This window comes from Aedes albopictus, chromosome 2 (assembly GCF_035046485.1).
Source record: "Aedes albopictus strain Foshan chromosome 2, AalbF5, whole genome shotgun sequence".
Lineage (NCBI taxonomy): Eukaryota > Metazoa > Arthropoda > Insecta > Diptera > Culicidae > Aedes > Aedes albopictus.
Genome location: NC_085137.1, coordinates 412,590,709 through 412,604,810, shown reverse-complemented (window position 1 = coordinate 412,604,810; position 14,102 = coordinate 412,590,709).

Sequence of the window (14,102 nt, the reverse complement as noted above, 5' to 3'; positions counted from 1 at the left end):
AAAAATTCATGCAAGGATTCCTCCAGAAACTCCTTCAGGGATTCCTCAAGGAATTCCCCCAGGGCTTTCTCTAGGGATTCCTCCAAGGATTCATCCAGGAATTCCTCCAAAAATAACCTCCAGGGATTTCTCCTGGGCTTCCTCCAGGGATTCCCCCAGGGATTCCTCCAGAAATTCTTCAAAAAATACCTCCAGGGATTCCTCCTGGGCTTCCTCCAGGGATTCCTGCAAGGATTCCTCTAAAAAATACCTGCAGGGATTCCTCCAGGAATTCCTCAGGAAATTCCGAAATGGAGGAGAACGTGCCTCTGGAGCCGACCTACTGATACCTGAAGGATTCCTCCAGGAATACCTCCAAGAATTCCACCAGGAATTTCTCCAGGGATTCCTCCAGGAGTTTCTCCAGGGATTCCTTAAGGAATTCCTCCAGGGCGCCTCCAGAAATTTCGCCAAGGGCTCCTCCAGGGGATCTTCCAGAAATACCTCCAGGAATTGCTCCAGGGATTCCTCCAAGTATACCTTAAGAAATTACACCAGGAATTTCCCCAGGGATTCTTCCAGGAATTTCTCCAGGGAATCTTTAAATAATTTTTCCAGGATTCCTCCAGGAATTTCGTCATGGATTCCTCCAGGATTTCCTCCAGGGATTTCTCTAGGGAATCTTCCAGAAATTCCTCCATTAATTCCTACAGGGATTCCTCAAGGAATTTCTCCAGGGATTGCTCCAGGAATTCCTCCAAGGACTCCTTAAGGAATTCATCCAGGAATTCCCCCAAAGTTTCCTTAAGCAATTCCTCCAGGGATTCCTCCAGGAATACATCCATCGATTCCTCCAGGATTTTCTCCAGGGATTCCTTAACGAATTTCTCTAGGGTTTTTTTTTTTCAAGTATTCCTCCAAGGATTTTTTTTTCATGAATTTCTCCAGGGATACCTCCAGGAATTCCTCCAGGGCTTCCTCCAGGGTTTCCTCCAAGAAATCCTGCACGAATTCTTTCAAAAAAACCGGAGATCGACCAGCCAAGGGCTGAAAATTTCCTTAATAAAGCTCCTCCTCTTCTTGGCGTAAAGTCCCAACTGGGACAAAGCCTGCTACTCAGCTTAGTGTTCTATGAGAACTTCCACAGTTATTAACTGAGAGCTTCCTCTGCCAATGACCATTGTGCATGTGTATATCGTGTGGCAGGCACGAAGATACTCTATGCCCAAGGAAATTTCCATTACGAAAAAATCCTGGACTGACCGGGAATCGAACCCGTCACCCTCAGCTTGGTCATACTGAATACCCACGCCTTTATAGCTGTGGCTATAGGGGCCCTGTCCTTAATAAAGCTAATTATCATAATTCTTTCAAAAATACCTCCAGGGATTCCTTCAAGCATTCCTACAGGAATTTCTCCAAAAATACCTACAGGAAATCCTCAAGGAAGTCCTCAGAAAATCCTCCAGGAATACTTACTGGATTTCCCCTAGCGATTGCTCCAGGAGTTCCTCCAAGGTTTCTTCAAGGAATTCGTCCAGGGATTCCTCCAGGAATACATCCAGCGATTCGTCGAGGAATTTCTCCAGGGATTTCTTAAGGAATTTCTCCAGGGTTCCTCCAAGAATTTTTCCAAGTATTCCTCCAGGAATTCCTCCAGGGATTTCTCCAGGGATACCTCCAGTAATTCATCTAGGGCTTCCTCTAGGGCTTCCTCCAGGGATTCCTCCAAAGATTCCTCCAGAATTTCCTCCAGAAATACCTCTAGGTATTCCTCCAGGAATTTCTCAGGAAATCCTCCAGGAATTCCTACAGGAACTCCTCCAGGGATTCCCCCAGGAATTCCTATAGGCGTTATTCCAGGAATACCTCCAGGGATTCCTCCTGGGATTCGTCCAGGAATTCCTCCAGGGATTTCTCTTGAATTTTTTTTAGTTAATCCTCAAGAAATTCTTCCAAAAATTCCTCCAGGAATTTCTTCTGGGAATTCTCCACAACTAGTTGATGAACTTACAGTGAAAATTTGAGAATATTTGATGCCCTTTTCAAAAATTTACAGCGAATTGAACATTTTTTGACAAGTGAAAATTTTACCTGTCCCAGTTATTTTGAGTATCCCCTGTACATTTTTACTGTATTGTTGTTGAAATGCTAGATTAGCAAAGAAAATAATTCAAAAACATCCAATATTCGTATGCACAATATCAATCGCATCACTCACGAACAGGGATGAGAAATGTACTGGAAAAAACGGTTACCGGCTGTACATTTGACATTTTTCCACACGAACATCATAGGCCCAGCCAAACTTAAACTGTTCGAAAAATAAATGTCATAACATTTTTTTTTCCTGCAGCCTTCTTCCTCGAAACGGTTTCCAAGCGCGAGAGCGCCAGTACTCGAGCACAACCACGACAAAAATTTCTGTCTCTCCCGTTTTCGCATTTTTCTGCGTTTCAAACCGCTTCCAGACAAACTTCTTTACATGCATCACAAAGCTAGGAGTGTACTCTAGCTATTTGTGCAAATCGATTTAAATTATTTCTTAAAACAAGTGAGTTATTAGCAGTTGAAAATATTTGACATTTTTCGCAATCACCCGCCTCAGCATGACTGCTCATAAATGTTTTCGTGGAGAAGCGAAAACCATCAAGCGTCTGCTTGACTGCCGTCGGCGCGGCGTCTGATGGTATTGGTGCTGCCGTTGTTTTGTTTTTATTTTACTGCCAGTATCGATGAACGGAAAAGAGAAAAAAGTATTTTTGCCATCCCTGCTCACGAATCGCATTCGCTTGCGATGCGAATGTTGACGAATGAGTAATTTCCAAGTGTGGCTTTCCACCGTTCGCCGGAGTTTGCTGTCGTTGCTGACAAGCATACACACGAACTAAAGCGACAACCGTTCGCTGCTGACTGTCTTCGAATGTGGAAGAAGATAAAAAGTGGAAATCAGGAACCCGGCTCAGGACATCTGCTTGTTTATCACCCTCAACCTTAATCATTGTCTTTACGGTGGCTCAACGCGATAGTCGAAACGAAACGAATTTCTTTCCGTGCCAGCAATTGGGGACTACGAAGGTGATGATTTTGTTTGCGGTTTTCTGTGAGAAAGTGAAGGAAAGAAGATTTTTTGCTTTTTTTTCACTCATACTCCCATAAGAAACCCCGTAGGAAGAAAGAGTGTTTCCCGGCTCATCAACCTTCGTAGTCCCCAATAGGCTCGACCAACCGAACCGACTAAACGAGACGACGAACAGTCGTACCTCACCGACGCCGACGACAACGGCACGGGTTAACGAACCACGACGCGAGTCGTGTGCAATGATAAAGAAGCAGCGTAGGTACTCACTCAATGACGGCAGCAGCAGTCGATCCCTGTTGTGGCTGGCTGGCAGAGAATCCTCGGGAACAGCGTGGAAAATGAAACGCGAGCAAACGAACGGCAGTTCGCTCTTTGCTCTGCTCTCGCCGACGCACATAGCAGCAGCGCAGGTAGCATACACGCAAATAATCCTCGGTCTGCGTGGGGAATACACAGCAACAACTGAACGGCGCACTATTCTCTTCTCACTTGGATGGCCTGTACCACTCAGCCGCAGTGGTCGGGGTAGCCACCACTAAAGACACTCACAAGTGCCGTATCTTCTCTGCTTTCTTTCCCCACAATACACTGGCACTGTACTTCGTGATCCAAGTTGGATCTCCTTCACTCACACACTCTGAAACCTGGCTGAATCTCGTGGAAATTTCTCGGCACAAGATGGCCGCCCTTGAACTTCTCTTTTCTTTCGGTGGCGCTTCGAGAAATTTCACTGCGCAATTTCGGATATCGACCGAATTTCGTCGATTTTTAGCCACTTTCGCACTTTTTTCACCGTTTCTCGCACAATTTTATGTGGAGGATTCAATTTCACTACACCTTGTCGGTGTCAGCCAATCCTTGGCGTAATTTCACAGCAGTGTGTGGATTTTTATCGCGAACCACTGAATGGTCCATGCTCAGCAAGTGATATATTCGCGAATGTAACATTTCATGAACCAACATGCTCGGGAACGCTCCCCGAAATGCTGTTCATTCTCTTGCCCGGTTCGAAACGAGAGCGCAATCAAGAGAGAAGATGCTCGATGACGCTAATGAAAGCGATGCATTCGGTAAGAATATTTTATTGCCATAATTCTTTTTTATTGTGACTACACAACCTGCAACGTCATGAATACAGTTAAATTAAATAGTATTTCACGTTTTTAAAGCGAAAACGCATTAAACACTTATGAAAATAACGATTATTCACAGTTGCCCCAAGCCAACGATGAGCGATCATCGGTAAGTGTTACACTTAGCGATACCCGCTCATCGCCGCAGCTTGTTTATATCGGAGTATCCTCTTTGTGTTCCTTCGTGAAACATGCGACTCGACGAGAGAACATACACCGCTTGGTAATTGAAACAGAACCAACAGAAGGGAAGAAAAACTGCCGAGTGGTTCACTGATCACTTTTTCGTCCAAACACTGAATTTCACAGTAACACGAGTCGGACGGATTTGCACTTTTGCATACCGGGAAAACGACCGAACCGAAAATCCGAGCCGAAGGACCATGTAAAATCCAGATTTTTTTCCGGTCCCGGTCACAGCTCACAACCGACCAAATCTCGGGAACCGGCCTTCGAGGGTTTCGCAGCGGACTTCGAATATGGCGGACTTCCAACTCGCGGGGAATTATTCGGACGGGGAGAAATAACGAAAGAACGCGCCCGAACAGCTTTACTGTTTGCAATTAGCCTCTGCATGCTGTGAGATTTTGACTTTTACTGCGAGCACTGTGTTCAAAATTCCTGTATGAGTGAGCAGGATAGCACCTAAACAGAGCTCACAGTATAAGTCAAAAGCCAAAGGAATTTTGACAGCATATGCTGTGTGTACACAGGCTAATAGACTCATTTTATTTCTGTTCTGACTGGGTTACACAGGTTGTCTATAGTTGTGGTAGTGTAAGTTTACTTGGAAAGGAAAACAAGTTACATCTAGTTCATTAGGGTAATTCAAAGTAGTTAACGTATTAGGGTAGGTCAAATTTTTCTAAGTTAGTGAAAGTTTTTTCTCTTTTGGCCAGTTAACAGAAATCGTTTCAGTTTTCAGTTTTTTTTTTATTATTATGAGGAGAGCGAACATTTTTACATGTTTGATGAGCGCAATTTTCAAATTATCTATTTAATATGACAGCAACATTTTTCCAACTAAGTACGCGACTCTTTTATTATAAAGAGCGACGAAGTTTCATATGGCTATCCGATGAGTGAAGTTTTATGAATATAAGATCGCCGCCTCGATCGCCGCTTCTATTTTGGGGAGCCGACAAATTAATTTCTGTTTTTAATGTATGAAGAGCGCAATGGTCTCATCTAACATTCAAACTCGTTTATTTTGTTTAAGTACTTCAAAATTGTCTCAATGTTTTCAATTAGATAATATATTTTATCATCTTAGATTGCAAATCCTTTATTTTAAATGGCTAGACAGACATTCTCACATTTTTATCAATTTGCGATGAGAGTAGACGTGTGCGCCGAATATTCGGCGTAAAATCGGCGTGCATCGGCGTGGGGCTTCTCAAACAATTGTGAACAAAGTAAATTACTTTCTAATGATTGGATTGCAACAAATGGACATCTAGCTATGTGCTGCTGCAGAAATTGTTTGGTTTTGATGATGGTAGCCTTTCTGAGAAGGGATACGCCGATCGGCGTGCGGTTTTCACGCCGCCGCCGCCGCCGTTTGCCACGCCGACACGCCGATGCTTCCTGGATCGGCTTCAAACAACATAACCATAAACTTTTTCCACCAGCGCATGGGTATAACCCCCCTTTACCTATCTCCATTTAAAAATTATAGTATTTTTGATTCTTGTTGGCTTAGGGAGCCGCACGCCGATTCACGCCGATTTCTCATCGGCGCGGCGCGGCGCGGCGGCGCACACCTCTAGATGAGAGCAATTTTCTAGTATAAATAGAATATAGTTAAATTGAATTAAAATTTGTCACATTCTACTTGATATTATGAGTGCAAGTTTTTCATCTGATATCACCACTAGTTTTTTTTTTATTTTATGAAGTTTGCAGCTATTACACCACTTATCTTTGAATTATGATATGTATTTTTTTCCGACCAACAAATTTGATAAATTGAAAACTATTACACTATTATTTTTCAAATATGATTAAACTTGTCCAAACAAAATCATATAAATCCGTAATTTCATATATTACATTGTTAATGATATATTTTGAGGGAATTTCTACGACTGAGATCGCAGCTCATTGAAAAGCGAAGGAATTTTCACATTGTTATTGATTTACGATGACAGCTGTTTTCGAATCTGAGATAGCCACTTTATATTTTGGGAACTGAAAAATCTATTATCCTTTTTTGGTATAAGATGAGCGCAATTTTAACATCCAAGACTAACACTTTTTTGTGAGCGGGAAAATTGTCTTGTTTGCTTTATTTTGGGAACAGCAAAATAGTTAAATTGAGCGCAATGCTTGAATTATTTATATGGGGGCGTAGCATCATAAGGGGCGCAGCTATTTTGAAAACTTGGGTAACCAGCTCTGATTTTAGCATGACAGCACTGATTCGACAGCAGCAGAAACTTTCTGATGAAACCTCGTTCCTAGATTGCCCGAAATACATCGCTGGATGATGAATTGTTGCGGATGTCGTAGGAACAAATTGAGAGGAATATATCTTCCTGCGTGGACTAAATTGTTTCTAATTGATGTCTGATATCAACTGGCTAGAACCATTTCCCGGCCAATCAACCCGGTTCTGCATAAATCACCGAGCGCGGCACGCAACTGTCAAATTTCGGTTGCATCAAACCTATCACCGACGCGAACAAATTGCGCCAAATCGAACATCACGATCGTAAAATGCGCCCAATTAAACACGCGTCTTTGGAAACTCCGCGCTCTACGCGTGTGGATAAGCAACCAACCGGAACGCTCGTCTATAGCAACTAGGCAGCACTAGATTTCGTAACACGTCGTCGTCGGCGGGAGTCGAACGAGAACCGATCATCCGAAGTCAACCACGCGTCTCCACCAAACACTTTCAAAACATTCGAAAATAGAACGACCTAACAACGAAACCGAAGAACGTGCTCCACGCTCGATAATGAAAACCTAAACAACGTCGACGAAGAAAGAATCTCATTTTGCTCACTCAAAACCCGTAAAAAAGCGTTCCACGAGTTGACTTCTGAGCACATGTATACATGAGGCAGGCAGACATCGTGGAGCGCCGCGGTTTCCAACCACCCACGAAGTGTTGGACGAGAGGTGGATCGGATGGATGAGTGATGGTTGGATAGAAACGTACATTCGTCGTTGACTAGAGCAATATACAGTGTAAGGGTGCAAGCTAGTTAAGGTTAAGGGCTGATTGAGATCAGAAGCATTACTGGCATCTATCCTTTGACGCATTCTGTATTTTTTTTACATTACCAAATCATACAAAAATTAGCTTAGCTTAGCGAACCCTCTTATATGTGTTCTACTGATCCGATTATGTCTGCAGAATGTCTTGCCTTTCAATCCAGTGCATCTGACAAGCGACAACCCCTACAACCAACATCGACATAAATTCACACAGACGCAGTGGACGAGCGAATGCATAATCAATTCCTCTCCACTCCTAAACTGACCTGCATTCTTGCTGAAGAAACTGAGTAGTAACAAATTGCCAGGCGGTTCAACAAGCTCAGGCTCATACCTACTTCCTTTGGCAAACTAAAATGGTCAAAATCTGTACTCTCGTGCCATATGGCAACAATGAAGATTTATCGTACAACCACTAATCAAACTGGCAGCATAAACAGAAACATTGCCATCCCGAACGTAATTATTTGCACCCAAATTTCCAACACTTCAAGAAATTCGAATTGTATACCCAATACTAGACGCATTACCCTAACATTTGCCCGTTATGTTTGGTAAACAAAGTTGGGGCAAAGATCGATCGCAGATGATCAGTCTTCCGGTCCGGTTGGCGGCGGTATGGCAACGGACATTGACGATCATTAGATACAGGAATGAGGTCGATCGGTTGTCAGCTGGATAGATGACAACTGTCGCACTTTTGGGTTCACGTCACTTTGTTAGCCTGATTGTTTTACTTTGAAAATGCTTGCGTACACTCCCGGTCACATGTTTGGAGTTCTCTGCTCATCTCTGCCAATTTAAAATATTGTGGTCACATTTTGACCAATCATACATATGAACATATCCATACCATTTGCAAAGCCAAGCTTGTGCAATCGTGTGATCGTATAATATCTACACGCCAGAACTTTTAGTCGCTACATAAGGTACAATGTTGAACAGTTGATGTTGAACCCTTCCTAAATCCATCTTAAAATGAATGGACGACTTGATGCATTTCCTTATTTTTTGGCTTTTGATATTTTTAAATAACGAAGCAACATTTTCAAAATTAGTTTCCATAGGTACTCATTTAAAAAAACCAGACTTGTCCACCTAGTGGTGATAGTGCCTTTCTCGTGAATATGAACTCATGATCTTTTCTTCGACGTAAGCCGAAGTGCTCCTGAATACTGAGAAAACTTTGGAACGCAACAAATCTAATTTTTTTCTTTTGTCACAGTGCTTGTTGAATCGTCAAGGTGAGGGGTGATAAATAATAAATGTATTTGATGAAAAAGTACCCAAACAATTAGGCAAAGTCGCTTAACTTATCGGATTTGTTAAGAAATTTTCTGGGGGACTCTAATTTCACCTTAACCCTAGTAGGATGCTGTGGTCTATTTAACCCTGAACGTGCACTACTACACCGTGTCCAATAAGTTCTCATACAAAATCAAATTCAATTCATTTCACATCTATAATTAGGATTTTCAAATTAAATTTATTTATTGAAAGGCCAACTAACATTCACCAAATACAGCATATGTTTCAGAACTAAATGTCCTATATCCTTCTCTGCTGATCGCTTATGTGTCGTAAGTCCATTGCAGCTGGCACGCACGCCATTTCATTGGCATTTCGTCGTATTTTAACGAGTGATGGGTTTAAGTTGAAACAAATTAGGTTCCTGTCCTCCCCATTGCTAGTAGCATCTATGACCAGAAGAGAAAAAATATGAGATCCTGTATTGGTAAAGTACGGAGCCGTTTTATTTTGTACAAAATAAAACGTAAATTAAACAAAAATGTGCATTTACCTGTTTTAATGAGATTTGTTGTGTTAAAGAAGCATGGGTGCATCTTATCTGGTTGATTCACACAATTTTCACTTATAAAACATGCTTGTATTCCTATTGTGGTAAATTTTGTCCAAAATTTACGTTTTATGATGGTTGTCTTTGATATAACGGTTATTTTCATGAAAATCAGCCCAAGTTGAGCTTACTTGCGTATTTCTTACCATATCATCTCTAAAACTGTATTGTTTTAGCCTTAGTATATCCAATTGGTACATAGCTTGGGATACAAACTCGAATTTTATCCTTATGGACTCTATTTCGCTACCGTAGAATGATTTTTTTTCGGATATTTTTCTTGCGTGCCGGAGAAAACAAATTTCAGAAAACGGAAGTGTACTGCTAAGCTTATAAAAACAAATAGAAAATAAAGTTATTCTAAACCGTATGATTTATTTAATCAGTATTATGTGACCTTTCAATACATGTATTCATTTTGAAAGTATGAATCACATATGTGAAATAAAATGATATTTTCTAAATTTGTATTGTGTATGAGAACTTATTGGACACGGTGTACATCGTACTGCAAAAAGCTAACGTCTTAAGAGGGATAAAATTTCAAAATGCCTTCTTTATTATTATTTATTTATTATTCTTTATGTTAAACATGTAGGCAGAGCTGAAAAATATCAAACCTTTCAGATGACTGCTCGACCACCTTCACTAGCACCGGTTGCCGATCAATATCCAAACAATTCGACAAAGTTTTTTTTTTCTGCACAGCCTATATTTTATTAGCACTGTTTATAGGTTAATATAAAAAAAATAATTCTAGACGCAAAAGGGGATTGATGCGATAAAATTCAAATTCTCCCATACAACGTTGATTCATTTTGTCAAGATATTGTTCTTTTACACATATTTATCTCATGTATCGATTTTGTTCACCTTCGTAATTTCGGCGAAGCATCCATCCCCGGTTCTGCAACACTGCCGGTCATCTTAGGTATGGTCAGAGACTATTTTGTTGCTGACCGTTTATAGGATTATCGAAAAAGCTGATATTTAATGTGTCGCATGCATGCATTTGGGCTAGGATTTGAGTCAGTATTTTAATCCGGAAGGACACCCGAAACCGGTTCCGGAACACTACCGGTTCAGATATAACACTACCGGTCTGAAACTATTTTCCTACTGTTCATCTGCTGTTTGCTTACTGTTCATCTGGTTATCACAAAGGCCGCTATTTGATGTGTCGCATGCATGTGCTAGGTTCTCTTTTTAAATTGACCACTTTTGGCGGGACACCCGGAACCGGTTCAGATATGGTCTGCAACTATTATGCTGCTTACTGTTCACCTGATTCTCGAAAAAGACGCTATTTTATGTGTCGCATGCATGGGTTTGGGTGAGTTTTTTATTTGGCCACTTCCGGCAGGACACGCGGAACTGGTTCCGGAACACTACTGGTTCGCAGATCTAACACTACCGGTCTGAAACAATTTTTCTGCTTACCGTTCAACTGGTCATCGAAAAAGCCGCAATTTGATGTATCGCATGTATGAGTTCAGTTCACTTTTATATTTCAATCGGCAGAACACCCGGAACCCGTTCCGGAACATTACCGGTTCAGATATAGTCTAAAACTATTTTGCTGCTTACCATTCATTAGGTTATCGAAAATGCCGCAGTTTGAAGTGTCGCATGCATGGGTTTGTAACATTTTCATATTTGGCCCCTTTGTTCCAGCCTAAATGCGATAACTCTCGGAACGGCTGGACCGATCCGAACCATTTTCAATAGGAAACAGTGGGACCAGATTCCGCGTCGAATGAATCGTTGGTCATTAAAATCGGTTGAGGTTTACTGTCAAAAAGGGATGTGAGTTTGTTTTGTACACACACACACAAAGACATCACCTCAATTCGTCGAGCTGAGTCGATTGGTATATGTGACTCGACCCTCCGGGACGTCTATCAAAAAGTCATTTTTGGAGTGAACATATAGCCGTACCAGTACCCTTGGTGTACGAGAAAGGCTAAAAGGATCAAGGTATTTCCTGTTTTTTTTTACGATTGGAAAAAGTTTAAAAATGAATCAGAAAACCAAATCAGAACATACTGTCATCCTTTCTCTAAATGTGTAAAGAAACCGATTTTGCAAATATTGCTGCGTTGTTTATTAAAAAAAATCAAAAACCAAAAAATTGGGAAATGCATCCAGTTTTGTCATAAAAGTTTGATAGACATTTATTTTCCAGCGTTGAACGTATCAAATTCATTTCTTTCGCCGGAAAACCATGTTCTGATGTTATCTACCAAAGCTAACATGCCAAAGCAAATTTCTCAGAATGCTAAGCCGCAACAAATTACAGTACACTTAAACCTCTTTTTGTGCATGTTATTTTTATTACTTTCAATGTATGCCTCTTATTATATGTCCTGCATAAAAAGAAGGAAAGCTACTCAGAACCGACGGTGGCTAGCGGTATTTATAGTGGAGAGCAAAAAAAAGGTTACAAGGGTGTTTCTGTGGGTCCCAAGGGGTTTCAGCGGGGTACTAGGTTTTCGGGGGTCTGAGAGGGTTTTCGAAAGCATTGCAGAGAGTTTCAAAGGTTTCTCGATGGGTTTATGGATCCGTTACAGGTACATTTATGGGGATTTTCGAGGGTCTCACGTGCATTACGTGGTGTCTGAGTGGGTCTTAATGGGATTTCGGAGGCATTTCAGGAAGTCTCAGTGCATTTTAGGCTGGTTTCGGAGGCGTTGTGGAGCCGTTTTTTGGGGTATCGGAAGGCCTCAGACGCGTTAAATAGGATCCAAGGGGCTTTTAGGGGGATTGCGAAGGCTTTTCAGGAAGTTTCAGAACGTTTTCAACGGGATTCAGAGGCGTTAAGGAAGCGTTACGGAAGACTTTTCGGGGGTTTCGGATGTTCTCAGTTTCGTTACATGCGGTTCGAGGGGCTTTTAGGGGGATTTTGGAGGCATTTGAGGAAGTTTCAGAGCATTTCGACGGGATTCAGAAGCGTTAGGGAGAGTTACGGAGGAGTTTTCGGTGGTTTCGGAGCATCTCAGGTGCGTTACATGGGTTCAGGTGGGGTTTCAGCAGGATTTGCAGGCATTTTAGAAAGTTTCAGAGGATTGACAGAGACCCCATCACAATAAACGTCCCTAAAATGCCCGTTGATTTAAAGGTGTTCTTGAAACTTCTTGATAAGACCCTGACCTGAAATGCATCGAAACGCCCCTGAAACCTCCGCATTCCCATTGAAACGCCCTTGAAATCATCATAATCAATTTGAAATCCCTCTGCAACCCTTTTGTACGCCTTTAATAGGCTCCATAACCAGTCGGGCTGCGAGCAACCTTAGGGAAGATCGGGTAACCAAGCCTGCTGGGAGCTTTGGTCGTAGACTGAAATGGGTCGACTGAAATGGGGGTCGCTGTTTTCTTCTGAAAATCTGAGCGTCTGTTCTCCAGGATGAGCGGCTTACAGCAGCGTCTGATCCCCATGTTAGGGGCGGCTGATCAACGTCCGAGTGCCATGGAAGGACTCTAAGCTCAACTGTGCACCATGGTCCTCCGGAAAGTGGGCTGTTGGTGTCAGGCCCTATGAGCTAGTCGTAAAAAAAAACTATTGCATTAGCATTAGCATTAGCATTAAGCGAGTCGCACAAATTCGTAGGTGGTACAGTCCTAGACCGCTGTTATGAGGGTTGCCTCCTTCCCGTCCGAACCAAAGCACAAAGATTTGGGACTAATCTCTGACTCTTAGACAAGACTGACGCAATCCTCCAATGGTCGAGCACTGTCCTGGCCACGTCCTTGCGACTGCTGAGGAATGGGAAAGGATGGTTAGGTTTGGACACCTATGAAAAATGTAGACAACTCTACGATCTCTCAGGCCTAGGTGTCACGGGAATTTGGGTGTTGTTAGTGGAAGGGTAAACTCCAAAGGATACGCTTGGTTAACGTTCAGGCACACCATTTTTAGGCTGCTTCGAATCAGTTGTCTGCCCAATTCATCCTGGTGGTCATCTTGTTAGCATTTGGTTGAATTACTAGATTCTTCGGTTGATAATCTGAAATAAAGCATTGTCCACTTAGAATCCGGACGCATGGCATATTTTCTAGGGACGCTCTCAATGATCACAATCTTTATTTTTTTACAGCAGTCTGATCCTACACTAGTCCTCTTTTAACGGTGATAATTTCATCGATTTTCTTGCAACGAGTGAAAAGTTATTTCAGATTGAAGACAAGAGAAGGAAAAAAATCTTGCACAAACACGTTGAAAATTTAGCGTGGTCAGGTACGGCAGTCGCAAAAATGTTAATATCTCCAAAACCATTATGTGTTTTGTGCACAGATGTTGTTAATCATGGCATAAAGAAGTATCCCAGAAGATTAAAGCTTGGGTTCATTGATTAATCTGCTTGGAATTCGAAGATTTGGTAAGAAGTACGAAATCTGGGCATCGTTTTTTAAAAACAAGATGATGAGAACAAATTTATACCAAGATGACAGCCTCAAAACAGCGTGCTGCTTTTCAAAAACACACACAAGGGATCTATATAGGTTTTACCTATTTTGATGATCTGTCATGGCAGCTGGAGCCGATCAGTGGTATCTTCACAGATGGGTGGTGTTTATCAACGAAAAAAACACTCAAATTTCGCGTTCACTCTATTCCCCAAATTGCCTCTCATTTCGCAATAAGAAAAACTTTTTGAATTTTTTCTTCGGAATCCTAATCAGACTAATCAAGGTACTCAGGAAATTGCATAGACGACCTGATTGTTGGACTAACATGCCGATGGGGTTGATTCTAAAATTTACCACCGTTGTGCAGATTTTTAAGAAAGTTAATACGGAAAAAGTGAAAAAATGTATTTGAAACA